General features: G+C 47.7%; 1 protein-coding gene across 3 annotated transcripts in view; it reads right to left on the minus strand.

Moving 5' to 3' along the window:
• The window catches only part of C3H18orf25 (chromosome 3 C18orf25 homolog), a 104414-nt gene extending 81624 nt beyond the window's left edge, over window positions 1-22790 (minus strand). For all 3 annotated transcript variants that reach the window (XM_038744258.1, XM_038744256.1, XM_038744257.1), the window contains exon 1: window positions 22627-22790. The gene's annotated coding sequence lies outside the window, so the exon portion shown is untranslated. The remainder of the gene's footprint in view (window positions 1-22626) is intronic.
• Between the last annotated feature and the right edge of the window lie 4553 nt (window positions 22791-27343).

Here is a 27343-nt window from a genome sequence, read left to right on the forward strand (position 1 = left end):
CTGAACAGCTAAATGTACTGGGAGAGAAAGGAAAGGTGAGAAATTATGAGATTAGGAGATAGAGGGAACCCAGAAATAACCAAGGATAGAAATAAAATTTAAATTGAAAACAACTGGCTAAATTAGACTGAAAGATCATGGAAGTCAGGAGACCTGAGATCCAATCCCAGCCCTGCCACTAGCCTGTTCTATGACCTTAAGCAAGTCACATCCTCTTTGGGCCTCAGTTTTCTCACCTGTAAAATGGGGCATTCCCTTCCTCGTTGCTTGTAACCTCCCGTGGGACAGAAACTGTGCCTGATCTTATTTTCCGGTAACTGCTCCAGTGTTTAGCATCCTGCCTGGCACCTAGTAATCTCTTCTTCCATACCACAACTAATGAAGCGGGAAACGTGGGTAATTTTTCATATGCACTTGCAAATAGGAGCTTGGAACCTTGACACTTCCTAATTCTGGTCGAAACCAGGAAAAGTACTACTGAAAACCTATGCGCTAGAACATTCCCTGCATGAAATGAGTCGTTTCTCCCCCGTCTCCCCACACCCCAATAACAGATTAAAGCGGCAAGACAATAGGAGCTCCCACCCTTACTTAAATTGCCCCACTTCTTGGGATCAGGGATGTCCTTGCTGCCAAACACCATAGTGGCTTAGGGAACAGCCATGCCTCTGTTTGGAGAAGAGAATGGCTTCTCGGGCAGCTGCTCTAAGAACAGGAAAGCTTGTTAACAGAGTTCCCTTAACTAGGAGTCAGCATCTGACGGTTTCACAACCTTCTTACGTCAAGCCAGCTCCAACTCCCTCTCAACCCTTCCAGCTGTCTCCTAGTGTACTTTACTAGCATAAATGTCCATCGGCACACACTGGGCCTTCTCCTCCTACTTCCCTCACCATTTACTGAAAATGAAGACAGACAGAGCGAGAAAGAAAGAAAGTCAAACTCACAGGATCTACAGTTCCCTGGAGAGTGCGTGAAATCTTTACTTTAATAAATTCCCATGTAAATCAGTTTTTGAACTGGGGATAAAGGGGAGAGGAGAGTCCTGAAATCCTGCTACATTCGACTCCAATCAACATGGGCAGTAGTTGGTTCACCGAGCACGTGGTGGTTACGTTACTGACAAGCCATGCATTAGGATATTCATTCCTTGAACGATGCTGCACACAAACAGAAAACGCAGTTTCTACTGACATCTTCCTGTGCTCTATCCAGACAGGTCTGTCTCATGGCAAAAATGTTTCCTAACTGTCAAACAGCGTTCTCTCCAAGACAGACAGAAGAAAAAAGACATTATGGGAGAATTGCCTGTTTCAGTTCCTCCCTCTTTAGACAATACTAATTGTAGTATTTGTTAAGCACTTTGTGCCAGGCACTGTACTAAGCGCTGGATAATCTTCAATCAATCACTGTAATATTTATTGTGCACTACCTGCACGCAGCACACTGTACTACGCGCTTAGGAGAGTACAAGCAATGTGAAGGAGGGGGGAGCAGAGGAAAAGATGGTGGGGCTTAGTCTGGGAAAGCCTCCTGGAGGAGGTGAGCTTTCAGTAAGGCTTTGAAGAGGGCAAGTGAGCTAGTTCGGCAAATTTGAGAAAGGAAGGCATTCCAGGCCAGAGGCAGGACGTGGGCCAGGGGTCAGTGGAGGGACAGGCAAGAACGAGGCCCGGTGAGATGGTTAGTGACACCAAAGGAGTGGAGTGTGCAGGCTGGGATGTAGAAGGAGAGAAGGGAGGTGAGGTAAGAAGGGGCGGGGTGATGGACAGCTTTGAAGCCAACGGTGAGGACTTTTTGATATGGAGCTTGATCGGCAACCACGGGAGATTTCTCCTCTGCTTCCCTTCCCCTCCCCACTGCCCCAACCCGCTTCCTTTGTCCTACACCCCCCCCCGCCCCACCTCACTTCTGTATATATGTACATATTTGTGATTATAATTCTATTTATTTTTACTGATGATGTGTACATAACTATAATTCCATTTATTTATAAAGTGATATTTATTTATAGCCCTTTCTTTATTTATATTTATGAGGGAGTGTGTGGGAGGGGAGGACTGGGAGATGGAGATTGAGACAGCAGGGAGGTTTAAGTGAGATTATCAACAGCAATAACTGTGTAACCTGGTGGTTCCCTGAGGAGACTGTTGAAATGCATGCAGGCACTTGAGAGTGAAGAGACCAGTGTTCAGGAGTAAAGAAGGGGCTGGGTTGGTTTGAAGGCAAGCAGTAGCTGACATGTAAAAATCTGGGTTGCTGTCACCTGGGTGGACTTAGGCCCGGCTGCAGGGAAAGGGGGAAGATGAAGAAATGGCCCCTCCTCAGATGAAACAAGATGTCAGTGTCCTGGCGGACGGACAGTCATCTTTAATAGAACATTTAGTCACCTCAAGCCTTGCTTGGAATACTACATGTGGAATACCACATAGAATGTGAAATAACACATTTGGAACCTAAATCTTGGGAAAGAAAAGAGCTAAAGAAAATATAGAGATGGGCAACCGAGACGTTCAGGGAAATGGAGTGGACTACTGCACTAGCCTTCTCTCTGATCTCCCATCCTCGTGTCTCTCTCCACTTCAATCCATACTTCATGCTGCTGCCCGGATTATCTTTGTCCAGAAACGCTCTGGACATATTACTCCCCTCCTCAAAAACCTCCAATGGCTACCGATCAATCTGCGCATCAGGCAGAAACTCCTCACCCTGGGCTTCAAGGCTGTCCATCACCTCGCCCCCTCCTACCTCACCTCCCTTCTCTCCTTCTACTGCCCAGCCCGCACCCTCCGCTCCTCCACCACTAATCTCCTCACTGTACCTCGCTCTCGCCTGTCCCGCCATCGACCCCCAGCCCACGTCATCCCCCGGGCATGGAATGCCCTCCCTCTGCCCATCCGCCAAGCTAGCTCTCTTCCTCCCTTCAAGGCCCTGCTGAGAGCTCACCTCCTCCAGGAGGCCTTCCCAGACTGAGCCCCTTCTTTCCTCTCCCCCTCGTCCCCCTCTCCATCCCCCCGTCTTACCTCCTTCCCTTCCCCACAGCACCTGTATATATGTATATATGGTTGTACATATTTATTACTCTATTTATTTATTTATTTATTTTACTTGTACATTTCTATCCTACTTATTTTATTTTGTTGGTATGTTTGGTTCTGTTCTCTGTCTCCCCCTTTTAGACTGTGAGCCCACTGTTGGGTAGGGACTGTCTCTATGTGATGCCAATTTGTACTTCCCAAGCGCTTAGTACAGTGCTCTGCACATAGTAAGCGCTCAATAAATACGATTGATTGATTGATTGAAATGGAGAAGCTTCCTTCTAAGCGAAAAATGAAAGCGTTAAGACCCTTCAATGTGGAAAGATGAAGGCAACACAGTTGAGGTTTCCCCCTCCGACAAACTCACTGGCCTTGATTCTGCTGACAGTACAACTCTTCTGGTTCTCTACCTGCCTCTTCAACCTTTCTTTCACCAGTTCTTAATCACTCTGTGTGTGTCCCTCAATGCTCAACTCTGATTCCTCTACTCACCTAATGCTCATTCTGTTCCAGGGCTCATCCATATACGTGGTTTCAGCTACAACATTAGGAATCTTTCTTCTAGCCTCCAAGAGAGTGTCTCATCTTCGTTTTCCCATTGCTGTTGGCAAAAACATCATATTCTCATCCCCAAACTTCAGTGTCATCTCACTCCTCTGTCCATTTACCCACCACACTCAGTCATATCAGTGGTATTTACTGATGCTTATGAGGTGCAGATCACTGTACTGAATGCTTGGGAGAGGACACGTTAAGACTTGGCAGACTGTTCCCTGCCCACAAGCCTCCTACTAACACTGAACCTACGGCTCCCTGAATTCACCCCTTGCTCAGCCCCACAGCCCCCATGTACATATCTGCGCTTTATCTATATTAATGTCTGTCTCCCCCTTTAGATTGTAAACTCATTGTGGGCAGGGAGCATGTCTACCAACTCTTACATTGTACTCTCGTGAGTGCTCAGTATGGAGCTCTGCACACCACAAGTATGCAATAAACACAGTCAATTGATTCTTCCACACTAACATTTCTGATATTGTGTCTTCTTCTCTACCCTTACTACCCCGACCCTGGCAGAAGTCTTCATCATTTTCTGTCTGCACTAATAATAATGACAGCCTTTATTAAGCTACTACAAACAGCTTCTTTACCAGAGCAGCGTGGCCTCGTGGGAGTCAGAAGGACCTGGGTTCAAATTTCGGCTCTGCCACTTGTCTGCTGTGTGACCTAGGGCCACTTGTCTGCAGTGTGACCTTGGGCCAGTCACTTCACTGGGCCTCAGTTCCCTCATCTGCAAAATGGGAATTAAGACTGGAAGCCTCACGGGGGACAGGGACTGGGACCAACCTGATTAGCTTGTATCTACCCCAGCAGTTTAGAACAGTGCTTGACACATTGGATGCATTTACCACACACCAATATTATTATTATTACTGGTCTTTCCAACAGTGGTATTTATTCAGCACCTACTGTGTATAAAGCACTCCCTGTACTAAGAGCTTGGGAGATTACAATATAAGAGTTGGAAGAGAAGATCCCTGCCCTCACAAAGTTTACAACCTAGTGGAGGATCTCACAACCTAGAAGATAAATTCTTGGATATGGAGACCAATGTTGAACCTCCTTTCAAAATATCCTGCTACTGTTGTCAAGATAGAACACTGGGATGGGTAGATCATTGGTCTTATTCAATAATGGAATTTCTTGGGATTTTTTTAATTATGCCTCAGATCTCCCTCCTCTTTATCTGTTCAAAATTTCATGAATATCATCCTTTTCTTATGTTTCTTCTACTAGGCAACTCTTGTATAATCTGGTGCCCCAGCACCCCACATGTCAAATTATTCAAGTGTCCCCCACCAAACCAGCATGTCCAATTATTCTTGTTAATTTCTATTCACCTCTCACTTTCCCATTCTTTCACATACATAAATAAATCATTTCTACACACACACACACATACCCCTTACAAACAACCTTCCCATTTCTCAAAGGCCAACCATCTCACTGTTCAAAGTAGACAAAGTCAACTCCTCCTTCCCCAAAGTCAGGGGAACTGACGAAGCCCCCTCTTTCCTCCTCCCACCAAATGACGACTAAACCTCACAACCACCTGGCTTCCAACTTAAAAAGAGCTGGTTGTAACTAAATCGATCTTGCTTTATTAGACCAAAAGCTCCAAAAGATAAAGTTAAAAAATGTTATACTCAAGGCCTCACTCCACATTTCTTTTTTACGGCCCTCCCCCCCAAACTTAAAAAATGTTCTCCCTTTATCCTCCAGAGGAGGTAAACAGCAACTAATGCCTTCCTTTGACTTATCACTTGAGTTGGATCTCATTTGCAAGTTGTGAAACTGTTTCCGTTATTTGGACAGAGTATGCTACTTATGCTGATTACATACCACACAAATCTCCAGGGCTTTTTTACATATCTCAAATAGAAAGAGGTTTACACAATTCTCTTAAGTCTAGAAAGCACGCTTCAGAGACTTGAACTTGGTCCCTTCAGCTAGCAAGATGAAGGTAACTCCTGCTCATTCCTGCCTGACATAAGAGTAGTTCATTCTTACTAAAAAAACAAGCTCCAGAGTTCTCCAAAACTCCAGAATTCTGGAAGCACTGCCACATGTAGGGACCGTATTTATTTTAGCGCCTAGGGTTCTTCGAGCGAGAATCCACTCATTTTAAAACGTAAAACATTAAATAGAACTTTTAGATTAACTTTCAGGGCCATACCTTTAGTTCTCTTAATTTAAGACAAATGGATATTTGTGACCCTGGCTACTTCTTGGCACCATAAAAATAAGGGGTTTCTATCTGACATGCAGCACGGCCTAGTGGATAGAGCACAGGCCTTCCGAGTTAGGAGGACCTGGATTCTAATCCTAGCTCTGCCACTTGTCTGTCGTCTGACCTTATGTAAATCACATCACTTTTCTATTCCTCTGTCATCTGTAAAACGGTGACTAAAACTGGGAGCCCCATGTGGGACGAAGACTCAATCCAACCTGATTAACTTGTACCAACCCCAATGCCTGGCACATACTTAGCGTTTAAATGCCTTTAAAAAAACAAATCCAACTCGACATGAACCAAAAAGAAAAAAAATCCACAGTGTGTCTCCTGTGGCCCCAGTGCAATCAATTTGAAGCCTCAGTCTGCTTCAAATCCAAGGGTTCGACTTTGTTCTCTGTGGCTCCCACCGTGCTTAACCCAATGCTGTGAGCCCACTAGAGGCTCAATAAATAGTAATCTATATCAGTACTGGCACTTTCAACCAAGGGGTGAAGAATGAATTTGCTACACACTGGGCAAATGTCCTCCCGAACTGACAATGAAGATAAGACTGTCAGCACCTTGAGGTCAGGATTACATCTAATGCTACTGTAAACCCCCAAGCACTTACACAGAGTTCTGCTATCAACTGACTGATATAATAACAAGGAAGTTAGCACTTCTCCAGGCCAGGGCCTGAGAGAACTGCCACAGACAGGCTTCACCCATACCAGGAAGGACGGAGTACTTAACGTAAGCCATCACTATGTCAAATTTGCTCTGTGGGTAAGCAGAAAATTACTGAAAACCTTTCCGAACCTGAAACCGAGAGTTTAACTTGCCTTTTTAATGCCTCAAACTTATGTCCCAGATCCTGAAGCTACGAGGAATTGGTAAGACAACAGGAAATGTTTCTTGGGCATTACTCAGCCTCACTGGTGAGTAGTTAACGACCAGTTAACGACCTGCATAGCCAAAGCAGATTCAAAACTTAAGGTTACCAGACTATCACTGCCTTCTCCTTCAGTATTGGTCCAGGGGGTACCAAGTTAAGTGAGCAACCTGTCTGCAGAAGTGAACTGTTGTTAGCCACCCACAAGTTTCAGTCACCATCCAGGCGTATGCAAGGTTGAAGTTTTGAATTGGAAATTCTGAGTCAGGGCTTGGGAACCTCAAACATCTTCAGAGGACTTCTATGACTAGGTCAGTAATCTCCAAAGTACTCATCTATCAGCCGGCTCTTCCCACCTTACTGTCTACCACTTCTTCACTGGCATTCTAGGTGTTGTTTAGGAAAGCTATAATGCTAAAAAAGTTATATGTTATATTTTTTTCCGTACAGAAAAAAGCTGCCCTGATAAATGCCAAGAGAGAAGCAGCGTGGCTCAGTGAAAAGAACCCAGGCTTTGGAGTCAGAGGTCATGGGTTCAAATCCCGGCTCCACCAACTGTCAGCTGTGTGACCTTGGGCAAGTCACTTCACTTCTCCGTGCTTCAGTGACCTCATCTGTAAAATGGGGATTAAGACTGTGAGCCCCCCCGAAGGACAACCTGATCACTTTGCAACCTCCCCAGCGCTTAGAACAGTATTTTGCACATAGTAAGCGCTTAATAAATTCCATCATTATTATTATTATTAAATGCAAATCACCTACCATATGGTTGCTGACAACAATTACTCAACCAAAAGCAGCAAGGCCTAATGGAAAAAACAGGAGCCTGGGAGTCTGAAGTCCTGAGTTCTAATCTCAGCTCCGCCACATGCCTGCTGTGTGACCTTGGGCAAGTCACTTAACTTCTCAATGCCTCAGTTTCCTCATCTGTGAAATGGGGATTAAGATGGTGAGCCCCCGTGTGGGACAGGGACTGTGTCCAACCTGATTACCTTGTATCCACCTCAGCACTTAGAACTTGGCAAAGGGTAAGTGCTTAGCAAGTACGATGATTATTATTACGGCATTACATTTTGAAGGGACATGGGCATCGTGCAGGTGGGGTCAACTTAGTCAACAAGCATGGTCCTTTCCCCCAAATTACTACTGCTTTCAGCTTATTCTACAGAGTTCGCTCAGCCCATTTTGCTCATGAAAACATGAATACAGTGACCTTTTCTTTGGTACTCTTACCTTATAGTTAGCCCAAGCCAGCATGTTCCATTCTAGACTGTGAGCCCGTTGTTGGGTAGGGACCGTCTCTATACGTTGCCGGCCTGTACTTCCCAAGCACTTTGTACAATGCTCTGCAGACAGTAAGCGCTCAATAAATACGATTGAACGAATGATAATTATCTTTTTCAGCTGACGTGTTGCATTTTGCCCCAGTCCCCAAGAGATGGGATCTCATCAGTGGCTGTGTGTTGGGGCTGCAAACGAACCAGTAAACAGTAGGGTGACTGAAGTCAGCAAGAAAGCAGCCATCCATTCACTCAATAATACTGAGTGATCCATTCATGGATCCATAGTCATCCATTCACTCAATAATACTGAGTACCTCCTGGGGGAGGAGCACCGTGGGAGGAAAAAGAACAGGGCTGAAAATCAGATGATCTCTAAGCCCACAGGGTGCTCACCAACTACTACAGCAGGAGCAGGAGGGAAAGCAGCAACTGACACAAGACGACACATGAGGAGCAGTGTGGCCTAGTGGGTAGATCGAAGGCCTGGGAGTCAAAAGGACTTGGGTTCTAGTCCCGGCTCTGCCACTCGTCTGCTGGGTGTCCCTGGGGAAGTCGCTGAACTTCTCTGGGCCTCAGTTCCCTCATTTGTAAAATGGGGATTAAGACTGAGCCCCAGGTGGGACAGGGACTGAGTCCAACCTGATTAGCTTGCATTGACCCCAGCGCTTAGAACAGTGCCTGGCACACAGTACGTGCTTAACATATACTATTAAAAAAAAACAAAACCAAGGAGCAGGTCTTCATGCCTGCTTATTACTTTCCTCCCCTTCAAAGCCTTACTGAAGGCACATCTCCTCCAAGAGGCCTTCCCAGACTAAGCCCCACTTTTTCTCATCTCCCACTCCCTTCCGCATCACCCTGACTTGCTCCCTTGGCTCTCCCCCCCGTCCCCCAGCACTTATGTACATATCTGCGTATACCTGTAATTTAATTATATTGGTGTCTGTTTCCTTGTATTGATGCCTGTCTCCCCCCGCTAGACTGTGAGCTCGTTGTGGGCAGGGACTGTCTCTATTGTTGTACTGTACTTTCCCAAGCGCTTAACACAGTGCTCTGCACACAGTAAGCGCTCAATAAATATGACTGACTGAACAAATGAACAAGGAGGGCCATCCTCAGTCTGGCAACCACAACAGCCGTAAATTTTCCAAAAAACCTAAACATTCGGGAACGCTTGACTGCCATTAAACCTTCTTCCTGGTCCAGAACGGGTCCCCCTCGGGTTGCAAGAGGGATCAGTCAGACTGCCTTAGCCCTCCAAGGGCAGAGGAACCACTGAGGCCACTGCTGCCTCAGACTGTAAGCTCCCCCTCTAGACTGCAAGCTCGCTGTGGGCAGAGAATGTGTCTGTTATTCTTATACTGTACTCTCCCAAGTGTTAAGTAAGGTGCTCCGCACACAGTAAGTGCTCAATAAATATGACTGAATGAATACCACATCAGCTACTTCCTGCCCAGCTCTGGATGAGAGCCATGACATCTGAGGCATGGGTGACATTTTCAGGGGGACTGGCCACAAGGTACCGTTGGACTTTTCGCAGACACCACGGTTCTCAGAGCTTGCCCTTAATGCTAACAGAAAAACAAAAACTCAGTACAAAAATAACAACTGAGAAACAAAATGGAACCTTGATTCAAAGGGTCGGGTACTTTATAACCGACACCTCTAAGGATTTCTTCCTGTAATCCACTTTTCATGCTCTAGCTGATCTAGTTTTAAAGGACCCCAATATGGGAATTTCCGGCACTTCGGGTGGTGTCTCGCGACGATAGCGCCGCATTGGCTGTGGCTATTCTATAGGTTTTCATTCTTATGCTATAATTATCGCCATGCCTTTATAAAAAGGGTCACATTTTAAAAATAAGTCTCTCTCCCTTATTCACGCCTCACTTGGCAAATTAGTATTTAAAGTAAATGACCAACATCCTAAACATCCTACCCCTATTTCGGGGCACCTGTGTACACGTTAGAGCCTGTTTATTTCTGTAAGCATTACAACTTGACAGTGAGGATTTCAGCACCAAAAACAACTACCGCAGGCTGAAGACATGAGGATTATTGCTCTACAGTCAAAGCACTGAGAGGACGCCACTAAGAAATTGAATTTACTACTTGGGACCTTGCCCACTATAGGCAGCAATCGGTGATTAGATGGATTAAAGAAGTAGCATAGCCTAGTGGATTGAGCAGGGGCCTGAGAAGTCAGAAGGACCTGGGTTCCAATCCCGGCTCTACCACTGGTCTGCTGTGTGACCTCAGGCAAGTCACTTCACTTTTCTGTGCCTCAGTTACCTCATCTATAAAATGGGATTATATAAAATGGGGATTAAGACTATGAGCCCCATGTGGGACAAGGACTGTGACCAACTCGATTACCTTGTGTCTATCCCAGCACTTAGTACAGTGCCTGGCAAACAGGAAGCACTTAAACTCCATTATAAAAAAAAATCTGTTCAGATATTCTCCCACTCAATGAAAATTCCCCTTCTCCCAAAGCAAAAAACCAATGAGAAAGCAGAATGTTTCATCTGCACCATTGCTACCTGTCACATATACTTCAAAGTCACCTCCCTGGCGTTCACTTTATATATTTTAAACACAATAAATACGTGAATAGCCAATTGCCAGTCTTCAAGCCCGCCCACCATCCTCTCCCCTGCCTTGGCATTAGGTTTTGCCATGTCTACCCTCAGCTGTTGAGAAATAGTCCCCAAGAAAAAGCTTTCTTCCCACGGCATGAACAGGGAATGCCCGGGTAGACTGGAAGGCACCATTCATTCATTCATTCAACTGCATTTATTAAGTGCTTACTGCGTGCAGAGCACTGTACTAAGCGCTCAGGAAGTACAAATCGGCAACATATAGAGATGGTCCCTACCCAACAATGGGCTCACAGTCTAGAAGGGGGAAAGGCAATTGAAGATGGCAGTTAGGGTGTGAAGAAGGGGAAGGGGAAACTTGCAAACCCAAAAAGGTAACACCCGAAAGTTACTGCTTTTAAAACAGCATTCTGCACCTACCTCCTCCTGGTTATTGTTATTGTCAGAGACAGATTTTAAAGATATTCCAGTGTCAGCTGACCTGGCTATCAGGACAGAGTGTGACAACCTAATCACGGAGGATTTCAAAACCAGTAATTGGAATCTAATAATTATCTGATTTTCTAATTTTAGAAGTACTATTCCCTACAAGAATCAATGACAACCAATAGCAACTGACAAAACCGTAACTTACGAAAATTTAAGCCTAACGGGTTTTTGCTTTTTTTTAATTTATTTATCTTAAATAGTACTTGTTCAGTGCTTACTGTACGTCCGTCACTGTATTAAGAACTGGGGTAGATACGAGAGAATCAGACTGAGCACAGTCCCTGTCCCATATGGGACTCACAGTCAAAGTCAGAGGGAGGATTTAATCTCCATTTTACAGATGAGGTAAGTGAGGCGCAGAACTGTTAAGTGACTTGCCCAAGGTCACAAGGCAGAGAAGTGGCAGGACCAAAATTAGAATCAGGTCCTCTGATTCCAAGACCTGTGTGTTTTCCATTAGGCCACAGTGCTTATAATAGTAACAATAATAATAATAATAATAATGATGATGATGATAATAAAGGTATTTGTTAGGCACTTACTATGTGCCAAGCACGGTTCTAAGCTCTGGGGTAGTTACAAATTAATCAGGTTGTCCCACATGGGGCTCACAGTCTTAATCCCCATTTTCCAGATGAGGACAAGTGGCAGAGCCAGGATCAGAACCCACATCCTCTGACTCCCAAGCCCGTGCTCTTTCCACTAAGCCACGCTGCTTCTCTTCATCGGGGGGGTGGGCACACAGCATATTTTGTGACAAACAGTATCAAGGAAGGCTGTTCTCGAAAACGAAACAAAAAAGTCTTCCCACGACCACGAGCTTCAGATCTGATTTTTTACTGAACTGCTAACCTAGCCCACTTTCAAGTGAGAGGCTCCTCTGATAGTCTGCTGACCACCTACTTGAAAATCAACACCAAAACTTCCAATTTGGTGATTTCACACTTCAGTATTCAATCAGCAAACCAGAACCGGATCAAACCAGAACCGGTTAATCAATCGATGTCTTTACTGTGCACTTAATGTGTGCAGAGCATTGGACTGAGCGCTTGAGAGAGTACGATATGACAGATTGCACAGCACTGGGATTATACTAGTTGCTTTTATGATTATTATTATCATTAAGCACCGCAGAGTTGTTTCCGATTCATGGCGACTCCGTAGATATACTTTCTCCAGAACGTCCTGCCTTCTGCCATAATCCACGACCTTTCTAACGGTTCTTCCACTAGTTGCTTACAACTGGAAAACACAAATAAGGTAGTTCAATGCTTACATGAAAGATGAGGGGCTGGATCTACAATGAACCAGTGAGATATGCTACTGACTTCTCTTTTTGCCTCAAGCCACTTAGAAGTTGTAGAGGGTGGTAAAAGCAACGTCTTGCTGAAAGCCAGGTGCTGAGTCTCAAAGAATCTTTCTTTTTTGAGCAAATTACTACATAGGCAAGATCTTAGTTCTGGAAAAAGTTGCCGTTACTTGTTCCATAATAGCATAATTATGTAGGTTACCTTACAGCTGAATGGAAAAATGAGTAACCTATTTTCAACTCTCGTCTCTATACAAAAATATCAATTTACTGAAATGACAAGGGGACGGCCACCTTAAAAATAGCTGCTTTTCCGAGGTGCCGCTCGGATTTAAGATGATCGATCCTAGCTGCAGGCCTTAGCTACAAAATCGGGCTGCTCTTACGACAGCCCTGTCTTCGAGAGGCAGCAGAGTTAAGGCCAAAGTTCTCGCAGGCGTAGTCCAGTGACTCGAGGTCAAAGAGACCCAGAGGAGCTGGTGCGGCCAACAGAGAAAAGGGTGCGGCTTCCCAGTTCACTCGACTCAGTTCCTCCTCAAGCTGGGCTAAGAGCAGTTTGGATAACGGAGCAGCAGTAAGAGTGGGCAGCTGGAGTTGCATCGATAGTCGAGGACCAGATGAAGCGGGAGCGGGGGAGGCCCTAAGCAAGAGACAGGTTAACGAAGACGACGAGAGGAGCAGCGTGGCCTCGCGGGAAGAGCAAGAGCCTGTTGGTCAGGAGGATCTGGGTTCTAGTCCCAGCTCTGCCCCTTGGGCAAGTCACTTCGCTTCTCTGGGCCTCGTCGATAAAATGGTGGTTACGACTGCGAACCCCATGTGGGACCTGGACCGTTTCTAAACTGATTAGATTGTACCTACCCCGGCGCTTAGTACAGTGCATGGCACATAGTAAGCTCTTAATACCAGAAAATAAAAAAGAGGAGGGACAGCTCAAGTAGAAGGGGAAGCTAAAAGAACCTGGCATACACCCACTTACTCCCTCTAACTTGAGCTCGTCTATCTCACCACCGAGCCCTTGCCCAGGTCCTCCCTCTGGCCAGGAACATCTTCCCCTCAGTAGAAGACTGACCGCTACTCTCGCCACCTTCATGGCCTTATTCAAATCCCATCTCCTCCAAGAGGCCTGCCCTGATTAAGCCCTCTGTCCCCCTACTCCCTCTCCCTCCTGTGTCACCTTGGACCCAGACTCTCTTGGATCTGGGCCCTTTAAGCACTTGATATAATAATAATGCTGGTATTTGTTAAGCGCTTACTATGTGCCAAGCACTGTTCTAAGTGCTGGGGGGGGGGGGGAATACAAAGTGATCAGGTTATCCCACGTGGGGCTCACAGCCTTCATCCCCATTTTCCAGATGAGGGAACTGAGGCACAGAGAAGTGACTTGCCCAAGGTCACACAGCTGACAGGTGGTGGAGCCGGAATTCGTACCCAAGACCTCTGACTCCCAAGCCCGTGCTCTTTCCACCGAGCCACGCTGCTTCAAAATAATAACGGCATTTGTTAAGTGCTTACTATGTGGCAAGCACTGTTCTGAGCGCTGGGGGAGATACAAGGTAATTGGGCTGTCCCACAGTCAATCCCCATTTTACAGATGGGGTAACGGAGGCACAGAGAAGTGACCTGCCCAAAGTCACACAGCAGACAAGTGGCAGAGGCGGCATTAGAACCCATGACCTCTGACTCCCAAGCTCGTGCTCTTTCCACTGAGCCACGCACCCTCAGCCCCAGAGCAGTTAGGTGCATGTACCTGTCCATTATTTACATATTTATACTAACGTCTGTCTCCCCACCTCTAGACTGCAAGCTATCTGGGAAAAGGGAAGGTATAATAATAATAATAATGATGGCATTTATTAAGCGCTTACTATGTGCAAAGCACAGTTCTAAGCGCTGGGGAGGTTACAAGGTGATCAGGTTGTCCCTCGTGGGGCTCCCATATTTAATCCCCATCTTCCAGATGAGGTAACTGAGGCACAGAGAAGTTAAGTGACTTGCCCAAAGTCACACAGCTGACAATTGGCAGAGCCGGGATTTGAACCCATGACCTCTGACTCCAAAGCCCATGCTCTTTCCTACTGAGCCACGCTACCAACTCTGCTGGGCTGTCCTCTCCCAAGCGCTTAGTGCAGTGCTCTGCCCAAGGCGAGCCCTCAAAAAATTCCACTGATTGACTGCTGGAGGTCAGGAAGGATGTCGCTACAGTCAGAGGGATCTGTCAACTCCTTTAGCAGCACCTCGGAAGAACTGACTAGATTTGGACCACACTGGCATAGGTGGGGGTGCTCCTAGCCCCTGGCAAACACAACTGCTTTGGCACTACCCCTACGCCCACAAAATTCCTTTAGGATTCTAAATCCCAAGGGTGAGTAGGGGTGACAAGCCTTGTGGGCTGGCTGATGCTGTGTGAGTGGCTTCACCCCTACCAGAACTAAGAGGGGCGGCCCCTTGGGGGGGTTCACCTTGGATCACGCTGGCCCGCGGACTTTCGCCCTGGCAAAGCTCTACTGCAGTACACAAACGAGTCCCACAGTGGGTTGAATTTGGAAAGCCTTATGCTGAAATCAAAGCTGTTACATTTATGAGAATCAGAATAGCTTTGCCTCCCAGCCCACCACTGATATCATAAGCCCCAAAAATAAACCCGGAGCGATGACGGCTCCCCACGGCTTCTACCGCTACTACTAGGACGTGCGTGACCCAAGGCTGGGGCTTATGATAATACGCTAAATAAGCAGCCAAAAGACCTTAGGCATTGAACCGAACAAAGCCACAGTAGCACTTGAGTGCCCACTGTGTGCCTAGGCACGTGAGAAGTACCGGGCAAGAGAGTGACACATTTTTTTAGCCCAGGAGTAAACGCTGACAGGGGAGGAGGATGCGAAAATAATTACCAACAGAATAATCAAAATAAATAAATATAGGTATCTAAGTGCGGACGATGGGTATGAATGAGTACATAAGTGCTAGAAATAGCTGATGGTTTTATGATAATGATAATAATAATAATAATAATAAGATACCATTATTTTATTATTATTAAGTGCTTAGTATGTGCCAAGCACTGTATTAAGTATTAGGGTAGATACAAGATGATCAGGTCCTCCATGGGACTCACAGGAGGAGGGAGAACAGACACGGACTCTCCATTTTACAGAAAGGCACAGAGAAGTTGAGAGACTTGCCCAAGGTCACACAGCAGGTAAATGGCAGACTTAGGACCCAGAGGTCTTTCCACTACGCCACACCGCTTCTCAGTGCTTTGTACGATTTGAGATGCTGGAAATTCATCAGGGAATGTTGTTGGAGGAAATGGGTTTTTAGAAGGGCTTTGAACAGAAGGGAGGGGAACTGTGGCCTGATGGATCTGGGGAGGTTGTGAGTTCCAAGCCAGGAAAACGGGCTAAGTGAGGGGGTGGGATGGGGAGAGTCGAGAACGGGGTACAGTTGGGTTAGTTTGGGAGGAACCAAAAGGGCGCTCTGGGGATTGGTAAGTGAAAAAAGCAGCTATATAAGGGAGTACGAGTTAGCGATGGACTTTGACTCCAACTGCCAAATTCTGCTGGACGCAGAGGGGCACAGGGTGCCAGTGGGAGGAGTTTGGCAGAGCTGAGAGATGGGTGCTACATTTACTGGGGTCTTTTAAAGAACTATTACGTGTCAACCCTCGTACTTTGTAGAGTCGATCAAGCAGTGGTATTTAATCAGCGCTCACTGTGTGCACAGCACTCTACTGGGGGCTTGGGAGAGTACAATACAATCACGTTGGTAGCCACCAGTCAAGAAGAGACAGACATTAAAATAAAGCAACAGCTAGGGTAAACAGGAGAACATCAAGGTTTTGATGATGATGATGGTATCTGTTAAGCGCTTACTATGTGCAAAGCACTGTTTTAACACCTATTTGTTTTGTTGTCTGTTGTCAACGGACTGTGACCCCGTTGTTGGGTAGGGGCCGTCTCTATATGTTGCCAACTTGTACTTCCCAAGCGCTCAGTACAGTGCTCCGCACACAGTAAGCGTTCAATAAATACAATTTAATGAATGAATCAATCAAGGACTTGTACTAGAGTGTTGGGGTGGGGATTGGGGGTGCAGATGGGGTACAGATCCAAGGGCATAGGCATTAGAAAATAGTCTACTACGGAAGAGCCTCCTTCAGACCATCCAAGAGATCCCTGTAATATCCGGGAGGTTTGGAATACAGCTTTGGGACTCAGAGAGAGATGGCACCCTAGCCATTTTGTATCAATAATCAGTCCAAACAACATCCCATCTTGAGCGGAGAAGTTACTTCAGACACAGGGAGTTGCAGTCCCCAAAACATTGCAATATAATTGCAGTCTACCTATTGTATCCGTAGACCCTTGTTGGTCTTGGAGGGCAAAGTTTCTAAGTACTTGGTGCATAGTGATAAAAGCGCTGATTTGAGAACAGTCTGCATTTGTAAAGGTAAACCCAAATGCAGACAGGATAACCACAGTGAGTATTTGTTCTTAGTAACGAAAGGAAAATAACTCTATTTTCCTAGAATTTCGGTCCCCACCCAGCCTCCCCTTTTCTGCGCTTCACAACAACAGAGTACCTTTCGACGATATGTCATTTTAGAAAACGCTGATGGCTTAAAATTTCTCAAAGCAACAACATCTTCGTAACAAGCAACTTATGTTAGCATCTTTGGTCAATATCTCATCTCTCTCCATTATTGACTAGGACAACCTAACCAGAAACCAGATTAAATCCATTTTTGGAATGGGTGTTGTGCTTAGCCAAGCTTTAGCACAATTGCATCCTTCTGTGACACCTCTGCTAATTTGCTGATATTTGGATTGGATCGCCACATGGTGAAGTAGTTTGCAAATTAATCAAGTATAATCAATCAATCAATCGCATTTATTGAGCGCTTACTGTGTGCAGAGCACTGTACTAAGAGCTTGGGAAGTACAAGTTGGCAACATATAGAGACAGTCAATCAATCAATCAATCAATCGTATTTATTGAGCGCTTACTATGTGCAGAGCACAGTCCCTACCCAACAGTGGGCTCACAAGAAAAGGAGCGCTAGCTTTTTAAACCATCCTATTTATTGAGTGCTATATGCAGAGGACCGTGCTAAGCACTTGGGAGAGTACACGATAACAGAGTTGGTAGACGCATCCCCTGCCCACAATGAGCTTCCAAGAAGATAATTTAAAAGGCCATTCTGTAGTAATATTGGCTTCTCCCGGCAGTTTCCATTGTTATATTGGTTTCTTCCGGCACGGTCGTTTTCCAAAACGACCGGCAGTGGGGGAAATTTTAAAAAAGTAGGATTGGTATGTCTTCTCCCTCTTCCCTTTCCCTCCCTTCCCCGCTCCTCAGTCAAGCCCTGGAGAGGGGCTTTCCTCTACTTTCCTCCCATATATTTTCCTCCCCTGATAAGCGGCCCTCCTTCGTTAACCTTCACCTGGAAATGATGCAGCGGAGACATTTCCAACTGGTTAACTTGACAATTTTGTGGTGCGGTGTGTCTCGAGGCTGGCTGCAGACAGACCGCCTTTCAAAGAAGCAGCAGAAGGATTAACACGCTGAGACGGGCAAGCTCGGATGGGGAGTAGGCCAGGAAGCAAGCAGGCAGACCTCTCCACAGACAACAGTCCACGGAAATAGAGGTCATGACGGGTAAGCAAGGCGGGCTACACGTGCCTTTAAGCTGGTGCCGCACTGGTCATTTAGGGCACTTGCTCTCTCACGGCAACATCTTCGAATATAGGACAACACCCACAGACGGTTATAAGCACCACCTCGGTGTGTAGATTGTTCATAAGACTGCTCCTTCCTCCTCTGGCATTTTCTTTTTTTAACAACTCCACGGCAAAAACCTTTCTGGGGAGGCTCACGCAGCCAAAATTGAAAGCTGACGACTTTTCGGTTTCACCCTGTTCCTCTCTGCTACCACAAGGCCCTGTGGGCTGTGTGAAACTAACCCACTTGCATTCAATTCCACCTTGACTGAGGACGGCTTCCCGCCTAGGAGCTGAAAATTAAACATGTCTGTTTGGCTTTAGTAGTTCGACAGCAACGGTTCTGACAAAAGAAGGAAGACGACAGCCGGAAAGAGAACGAGAGGTGCGAGTGAATTACGTTTTAGAACCAAGTTTAGCATTTAAAAAAAAACTGAATCTGTTACACGGTGTAAGTTCGGTGGTCCAAAAAAAAGTCTACAACCAGTGCTGTAAAACCTTGAACCAAAGGCGTGATGAGTCATTTTGTTGAAAAAAAATAATAAAAGATGAAAGCAATGTGGAGCCGTAGCTTCATCTGCCAGACATTTAGGAAGCTTGAAACCGTAAGACTTGAACCTATTTGTCATCTTCCAAAGTCTCTGGAAGCGTTAAATTGACTTGACCCGACAATGGCATCGTTCCCTTATTTAACAGGTGCCTTCGGATACAGACTCACACAGAGGTTAGTAATCCAAAATTCCTGTGCCCACCTCAGACCTCAGCCGTCTAGCCTGGTTTACAAAAAGAGCTGGGCCTTCTGAACTATCAAACTTCAAACCGCCAGAAGATACGACATTCATTTTAGTGAGCGGCTAGGTGCAAGTCTGAGGTACCGGAGAGACCCGGCGAACGATCGCGGCCGATAAACTTTTTTAAAAGAGTTGAATAGAACGCCATGTCCCGAGAGCAACGTATTCAATGATCACACAAGGCGCTGCGTTAACCTTTGGCCCAGAGTCTTAAAATTCAGGATCCAAGTTGAAAAACCAAGACAAGACCGTAATCCCCACTTCCGGAACTTGCATTAAGTCAACTTTGAAAGCTTCTCTAATACCACAGTAAATACGAATACAAACACTGGAAAACGGCACGATAATATTTCTTTTAAGAACCTCACTTTATTTGGGGCTTTAAATTAGGATTTATTCAAGAAACATACTTGACAAACTCTTCAAAGGGACCTTTGATGCACTTGTTCACCATCCCACCCACCCCGCAATGGGAAAACGAGACTAGAACCTTTACGTGAAGGATGAAGTTTTGAATGTTTCTTTTCATACTAGAAGGTGGGCGCCATATAACACTGTAAACGACAATGCGGCTATTGGATCCCTCCGGTAACACAGAAAATACCGGTCGCTTGGCCAAGTTTACTCTGTTCAGAAAGCGATTCACGCAGCGAGACATCCCAGCGTCCCAGAGTTTCCTGAATTGAACCCACTGTGCCTACGCTGTCCAAATATCAACCTCCAGGTAGCAATGAAACACTGGGAAACTACCACCGACTCTGGGTCCTTCTTCAAGAAAGCCTGCTTAACCCTCAAGTGGTGGTCTGCTGGAGAAAGTGGGGTTTCACGTACCGTCCTTCTCGGGAGTGCACGGCACCGCACCCAGAGGAGGCGGCTGACAAGTCAATCAATCAATCAATTGTATTTATTGAGCGCTTACTGTGTGCAGAGCACTGTACTAAGCGCTTGGGAAGTACCAGCTGTCAGGCACCCGAAGATACCACGCGACCAGAGCCTCAATCCAACTGGAAGTAGGATATATTCCTAATTAAAAGGATAAAATGTTTCCACTGGGATTCTCTCCCCACTGGGAAGGCCCCAACATTCGCTCACACAGAAAAGCGACGCGGAGAGGGAAGGGAGCACCTAAAAGACCAAGAACTTTGGGGAAACTAGAGTTCAACCCTTGAAGGTTCACGCCCTTCCCTATGCCCCGACCCGAATTCCTTGCCCTGGAAGGCGGGTTGTTGGGGGGAGTGAGGGGAATGGGGATTTGTGTCCCCCCGGGTCCCGGGGCTGGGGGCCGAAGGGAAGGCAGGAAGACGGGGAGGCGACGGGAGGTGAGGAAAGCCTCCAGCCCCAAGAATGGGCAGGGATCACGGGCCATGGGGTGGGACAAAGGAGGGAGGACATGGGGGGCAAGACACAGCGGGGAGGACACAGGAGAACAAGACACAGGGGGAGGGTACACGGGGACAGGGCACAGGGGGACAAGGCACAGGGGGTGGGGCACAAGGGGGAGGATGCAGGGGGCAGAGACACCGACACAAGGAGGAGGACACGGTGGGCAGACACAACGGGGAGGACACAGGGGACAGGGACACCGGCCATGGAGCGGGACACAAGGGGGAGGATGCAGGGGGCGTGTGACATCGGGGACGAGACACAGGGGGCAGGGGGCCCGGCCATGGGGTGGGACATAGGGGGAAGACACGGGGGGCAGGACAAGCACAAGGGGGCAAGACACGCACGGGGGGTAAGGCAAGACACGCACAAGGGGGGCAAGACACGCACAAGGGGGGCAAGACACGCACAAGGGGGCAAGACACGCACAAGGGGAGCAAGACACGCACAAGGGGGCAAGACACGCACGGGGGGTAAGGCAAGACACGCACAAGGGGGGCAAGACACGCACAAGGGGAGCAAGACATGCACAAGGGGGGAAAGACAGACACAAGGGGGCAAAGACACGCACAAGGGGAGCAAGACACGCACAAGGGGGCAAGACACGCACAAGGGGAGCAAGACACACACGGGGCGCAAGACACGCACAGGGGGGCAAGACACGCACAGGGGGGCAAGACACGCACAGGGGGGCAAGACACGTACAGGGGGGCAAGACAGACACGGAGCGCAAGACACGCACAGGGGGGCAACACAGACACGGGGGGCAAGACAGACGGGGGGGGCAAGACACACACGGGGGGCAAGACACACACAGGGGGGCAAGACACACACAGGGGGGCAAGACACACACAGGGGACAGGGGCACCGGCCACGGGGCGGGACACAGGGGGAGGACACGGGGGGCAAGACACACACGGGGGGCAAGACACACACGGGGGATGGGGCACCGGCCACGGGGCGGGACACAGGGGGAGGACACGGGGGGCAAGACACACACAAGGGGACAGGACACACAGGGGGCAAGACACACACAAGGGGGTAAGACACACAGGGGGGCAAGACACACGGGGGGGGGCAAGGCAGACACGGGGGGGCAAGACAGACACGGGGGGGCATGACACGCACGGGGGGGAAGACACACACACAGGGGGGCAAGACACACACACACACACGGGGGGGCAAGACACACACACACACACGGGGGGGCAAGACACACACACACACACGGGGGGGCAAGACACACACACACACACACGAGGGGGTAAGACACACACACACACACACGGGGGGGGCAAGACACACACACACACGAGGGGGCAAGACACACACACACACACACACACACGAGGGGGCAAGACACACACACACACATACACGGGGGGGCAAGACACACACACACGGGGGGGGCAAGACACACACACACGGGGGGGCAAGACACACACACACGGGGGGGCAAGACACGCACAAGGGGGAAGACACACACACAGGGGGAAGACACACACACAGGGGGAAGACACACACAGGGGGGCAAGACACGCACACACGGGGGGGCAAGACACACACACACGGGGGGGCAAGACACGCACAAGGGGGAAGACACACACACAGGGGGAAGACACACACACAGGGGGAAGACACACACACAGGGGGAAGACACACACAGGGGGGCAAGACACACGGGGGGGGCAAGGCAGACACGGGGGGGCAAGACAGACACGGGGGGGCATGACACGCACGGGGGGGAAGACACACACACAGGGGGGCAAGACACACACACACACACGGGGGGGCAAGACACACACACACACACGGAGGGGCAAGACACACACACACACACGGGGGGGCAAGACACACACACACACACACGAGGGGGGGCAAGACACACACACACACACGGGGGGGCAAGACACACACACACACACGAGGGGGCAAGACACACACACACGCACACGAGGGGGCAAGACACACACACACACACACACACGGGGGGGGAAGACACACACACACGGGGGGGCAAGACACACACAAGGGGGAAGACACACACACAGGGGGAAGACACACACACAGGGGGAAGACACACACAGGGGGGCAAGACACGCGCACACACAGGGGGGCAAGACACGTACACACGGGGGGGCAAGACACACACACACACACGGGGGGGGCAAGACACACACAAGAGGGAAGACACACACACGGGGGGGAAGACACACACACACACGGGGGAGCAAGACACACACACACACACACACACATACACACAGAGGGGGGTGTGAAGCCGTCGTGGATCCGGGCCTGGGGGGGGGGCACATCCGTGGGCGAGGAGGGGGGGACCAGCTCTGCCTCACCTGGGCCCGCGCTGGGGAAGACGAGGACGACGAGGATGAGGAGGAGGAGGCCGCTGAGGAGGAGGAGGAGGAGAAGGACGACGAGGAAGAGGTCGCTGAGGAGAAGGAGGAGGATGGAGGACGAAGAGTCCGAGGGCTCCCGCGTCCGCCCTCCGCGCCGCCCGGAGAAAATGTCAGCAGAGCCCGTTCCGCTCCGCGCCTCACTTCCGCCCAGCACCACCGAGCCGCCAGGATAGAGCGCCGCCCGCTTCCGCGGATAGAGCGCCGCCACCGCCCGCCGGGGAGGAGGGGAGGAGGGGAGGCGGGGAGGCGCGCCGCCGGACGGCCGCAGCGCCCCCTGCCGACCGGGCCCGCTTCGCTCCTCCCACTGCGGGGCCCACCGCTTAGCGCTCAGTTACTCAGTCAGTCCATCGTCCATCCATCAATCGTATTTATTGAGCGCTTACTATGTGCACAGCACTGTACTAAGCGCCTGGGAAGTACAAGTTGGCAACATCTAGAGACAGTCCCTACCCAACAGTGGGCTCACGGTCTTTTATTGAGCGCCTACTGTGTGCAGAGCACTGCACTGAGCGCTTGGGAAGGACAACTTGGCAACATCTAGAGGCGGGCCCGACCCAACAGCGGGCCGTCAGTCTGGAAGGGGGAGACAGGCGACAAAACTAAACCTATTAACCAAATAAAATAAATAGAATAGATATGTACAAGTAAAACCAATCGATAAACAGGGTAATAATACGTTCAAACATATATACAGGTGGCTGTGGGGAGGGGAAGGGGGCAAGATGGGGGGAGGGGGAGAGTCCTTCGTCCATACAATTCTATTTATTATGAATGGTAATAATGATGGTGCTTTTTCATTCATTCAGTCATTCATTCATTCATTCAGTCAGTCAGTCATTTATTCATTCGATCGTATTTATTGAGCGCCTACTGTGCGCAGAGCACTGCACTGAGCGCTTGGGAAGGACAACTTGGCAACATCTAGAGGCGGGCCCGACCCATTAGAGACGGGCCCGACCCAACAGCGGGCTCTCAGTCTGGAAGGGGGAGACAGGCGACAAAACCAAACCTATTAACAAAATAAAATAAATAGAATAGATATGTACAAGTAAAATCAATCGATAAACAGGGTAATAATACGTTCAAACATATATACAGGTGGCTGTGGGGAGGGGAAGGGGGTAAGATGGGGGGGAGGGGGAGAGTCCTTCGTCCATACAATTCTATTTATTATGAATGGTAATAATGATGGTGTTTTTTCATTCAGTCATTCATTCATTCATTCAGTCAGTCAGTCAGTCATTCAGTCATTCATTTATTCATTGGATCGTATTTATTGAGCGCCTACTGTGTGCAGAGCACTGCACTAAGCGCTTGGGAAGGACAAGTTGGCAACATCTAGAGACGGGCCCGACCCGACAGCGCGCTCACAGTCTAGAAGGGGGAGACAGACGACAAAACTAAACACATTAACAAAATAAAATAAATGGAATTAATACGTACAAATAAAATCAATCAATAAATAGAGTAATAAATCCGTACAAACATATATACATATATACAGGTGCTGTGGGGAGGGGAAGGGGGTAAAGAGGGGGGGAGGGGGGGGGAGTCATTCCTCCATACAGTCCTATTTATTAAGAATTATTATTATAATAATAATGATGATGGTGTTCATTCATTCATTCATTCAATCGTATTTATTGAGCGCTTACTGTGTGCAGAGCACTGCACTAAGCGCTTGGGATAGTCCAAGTTGGCAACATCTAGAGACGGGCCCGACCCGACAGCGCGCTAACAGTCTAGAAGGGGGAGACAGACGACAAAACTAAACATACTAACAAAATAAAATAAATGGAATTAATACGTACAAATAAAATCAATCAATAAATAGAGGAATAAATCCGTACAAACATATATAGATATATACAGGTGCTGTGGGGAGGGGAAGGGGGTAAAGTGGGGGGGATGGGGAGGGGGAGAGTCATTCCTCCATACAATCCTATTTATTAAGAATTATAATAATAATAATAAAGACGATGGTGTTTGTTCATTCATTCATTCATTCATTCATTCAATCGTATTTATTGAGCACCTACTGCGTGCAGAGCACTGCACTAAGCGCTTGGGAAGTCCAGGTTGGCAACTTCTAGAGACGGGCCCGACCCGACAGCGCGCTCACAGTCTAGAAGGGGGAGACAGACGACAAAACTAAACATATTAACAAAATAAAATAAATAGAATTAATACGTACAAATAAAATCAATCAATAAATAGAGTAATAAATCCGTACAAACATATATACATATATACAGATGCTGTGGGGAGGGGAAGGAGGTAAAGCGGGGGGGATGGGGAGGGGGAGAGTCATTCCTCCATACAATCCTATTTATTAAAAATAATAATAATGATGATGGTGTTTGTTCATTCATTCATTCATTCATTCAATCATTCAATCGTATTTATTGAGCGCCTACTGTGTGCAGAGCACTGCACTGAGCGCTTGGGAAGGACAAGTTGGCAACATATAGAGACGGTCCCGACCCGACAGCGGGTTCACAGACTAGAAGGGGGAGACAGACGACAAAACTAAACATATTAACAAAATAAAATAAATAGAATTAATATGTACAAATAAAATCAATAAATAGAGTAATAAATCCGTACAAACATATATACATATATACAGGTGCTGTGGGGAGGGGAAGGGGGTAAACCGGGGGGGATGGGGAGGGGGAGAGTCATTCGTCCATACAATCCTATTTATTAAGAATAATAATAATGATGGCGTTTGTTCATTCATTCATTCATTCCATCGTATTTATTGAGCGCTTACTGTGTGCAGAGCACTGGACTAAGCGCTTGGGAAGTACAAGGTGGCAACATGTAGAGACGGTCCCTACCCGACAGCGGGCTCACAGTCTAGAAGGGGGTGACAGACAACAAAACCAAACATACTAACAAAATAAAATTAATAGAATAAATATGTACAAGTAAAATACATAAATAGAGTAATAAATATGTACAAGTATATATATATATATATATATATATATATATATATATATACAGGGGCTGTGTGGAGGGGAAGGAGGTAAAGCAGGGGTGATGGGGAGGGGGAAAGTCACTCATCCATACAATCCTATTTATTAATAATAATAATAATGCTGGCGTTTGTTAAGGGCATACTAGGTGCCAAGCACTGTTCTAAGCGCTGGGGGGGTGGCTCAATGGAAAGAGCACGGGTTGAGAGTCAAAGGTCATGGGTTCAAATCCCACCTCCACCAATTGTCAGCTGTGCGACCTTGGGCAAGTCACTTCACTTCTCTGGGCCTCAGTGACCTTATCTGGAAAATGGGGATGAAGACTGTGAGCCCCCCTTTGGGACTTACAGCCCCCCTTTGGAACTTAAGCACTTAGTACAGTGCTCCGCACACAGTAAGCACTCAATAAATACGATTGAATGAATGAATGACAACCTGATCACCTTGTAAGCTCCTCAGTGCTTAGAACAGTGCTTGGCACATAGGAAGCGCTTAACAAATAATAATAATAATAATAATAGCATTTATTAAGCGCTTACTATGTGCAAAGCACTGTTCTAAGCGCTGGGGAGGTTACAAGGTGATCAGGGTGTCTCACGGGGGGCTCACAATCTTCATCCCCATTTTACAGATGAGGGAACTGAGGCCCAGAGAAGTGAAGTGACTTGCCCAAAGTCACACAGCTGACCAGTGGTGGAGCAGGGATTTGAACCCATGACCTCTGACTCCAAAGCCCAGGCTCTTTCCACTGAGCCACGCTGCACAAATGCCATCATTATTATTATTATTATTATACAAGGTGATCAGGTTGTCCCACGCGGGGCTCACAGTCTTCATCCCCATTTTACAGATGAGGTCATTGAGGCCCAGAGAAGTGAAGTGACTCACCCAAAGTCACACAGCAGACAAGCGGCTGAACTGAGATTCGAACCCATGACCTCAGACTCCCAAGCCCGGGCTCTTTCCACTGAGCCACGCCACTTCGCTTACTGTGTGCAGAGCACTGGACGAAGTGCTGGGGAGCGTACAAATGGGCAACAGATAGAGACGGTCCCTACCCTACAACGGGCTCACAGGCTAGATAGATGACAAAACAAAACAAGAAAAGTGCTTTGCACATAGTAAGCGCTTAATAAATGCCATCATCATCATAATGGGAAGCAGCGTGGCTCAGTGGAAAGATCCCGGGCTTTGGAGTCAGAGGACATGGGTTCAAATTCCGGCTCTGTCAATTAGCTGTATGACTTTGGGCAGGTCACTTTTAACTTCTTTGTGCCTCAGTTACCTCATCTGTAAAATGGGGATTAAGACTGTGAGCCCCCCGTGGGACAACCTGATCACACTGTAACCTTCCCGGTGCTTAGAACAGTGCTTTGCACATAGTAAGCGCTTAATAAATGCCATTATTATTATTATTATTATTATTATTATTATTACTTACCTCAGCGGGGATTCAGGTTAGACTTTAGGAAGACTCGTCCGACAAAGGACTGGGCCACTCGGGAAGGAGTTGTTATTGATGACCTTCTCGATCGTGAGCCCGTTGTTGGGCAGGGCTTGTCTCTATCTGTGGCCGGATTGTGCTTCCCAAGCACTTAGCACTGTGCTCCGCACCCAATAAGCGCTCAATAAATATGAATGAATGAAGGAATGAAAATAAGCGCTCAATA

This window comes from Tachyglossus aculeatus, chromosome 3, assembly GCF_015852505.1.
Source record: "Tachyglossus aculeatus isolate mTacAcu1 chromosome 3, mTacAcu1.pri, whole genome shotgun sequence".
Taxonomy (NCBI): Eukaryota; Metazoa; Chordata; class Mammalia; order Monotremata; family Tachyglossidae; genus Tachyglossus; species Tachyglossus aculeatus.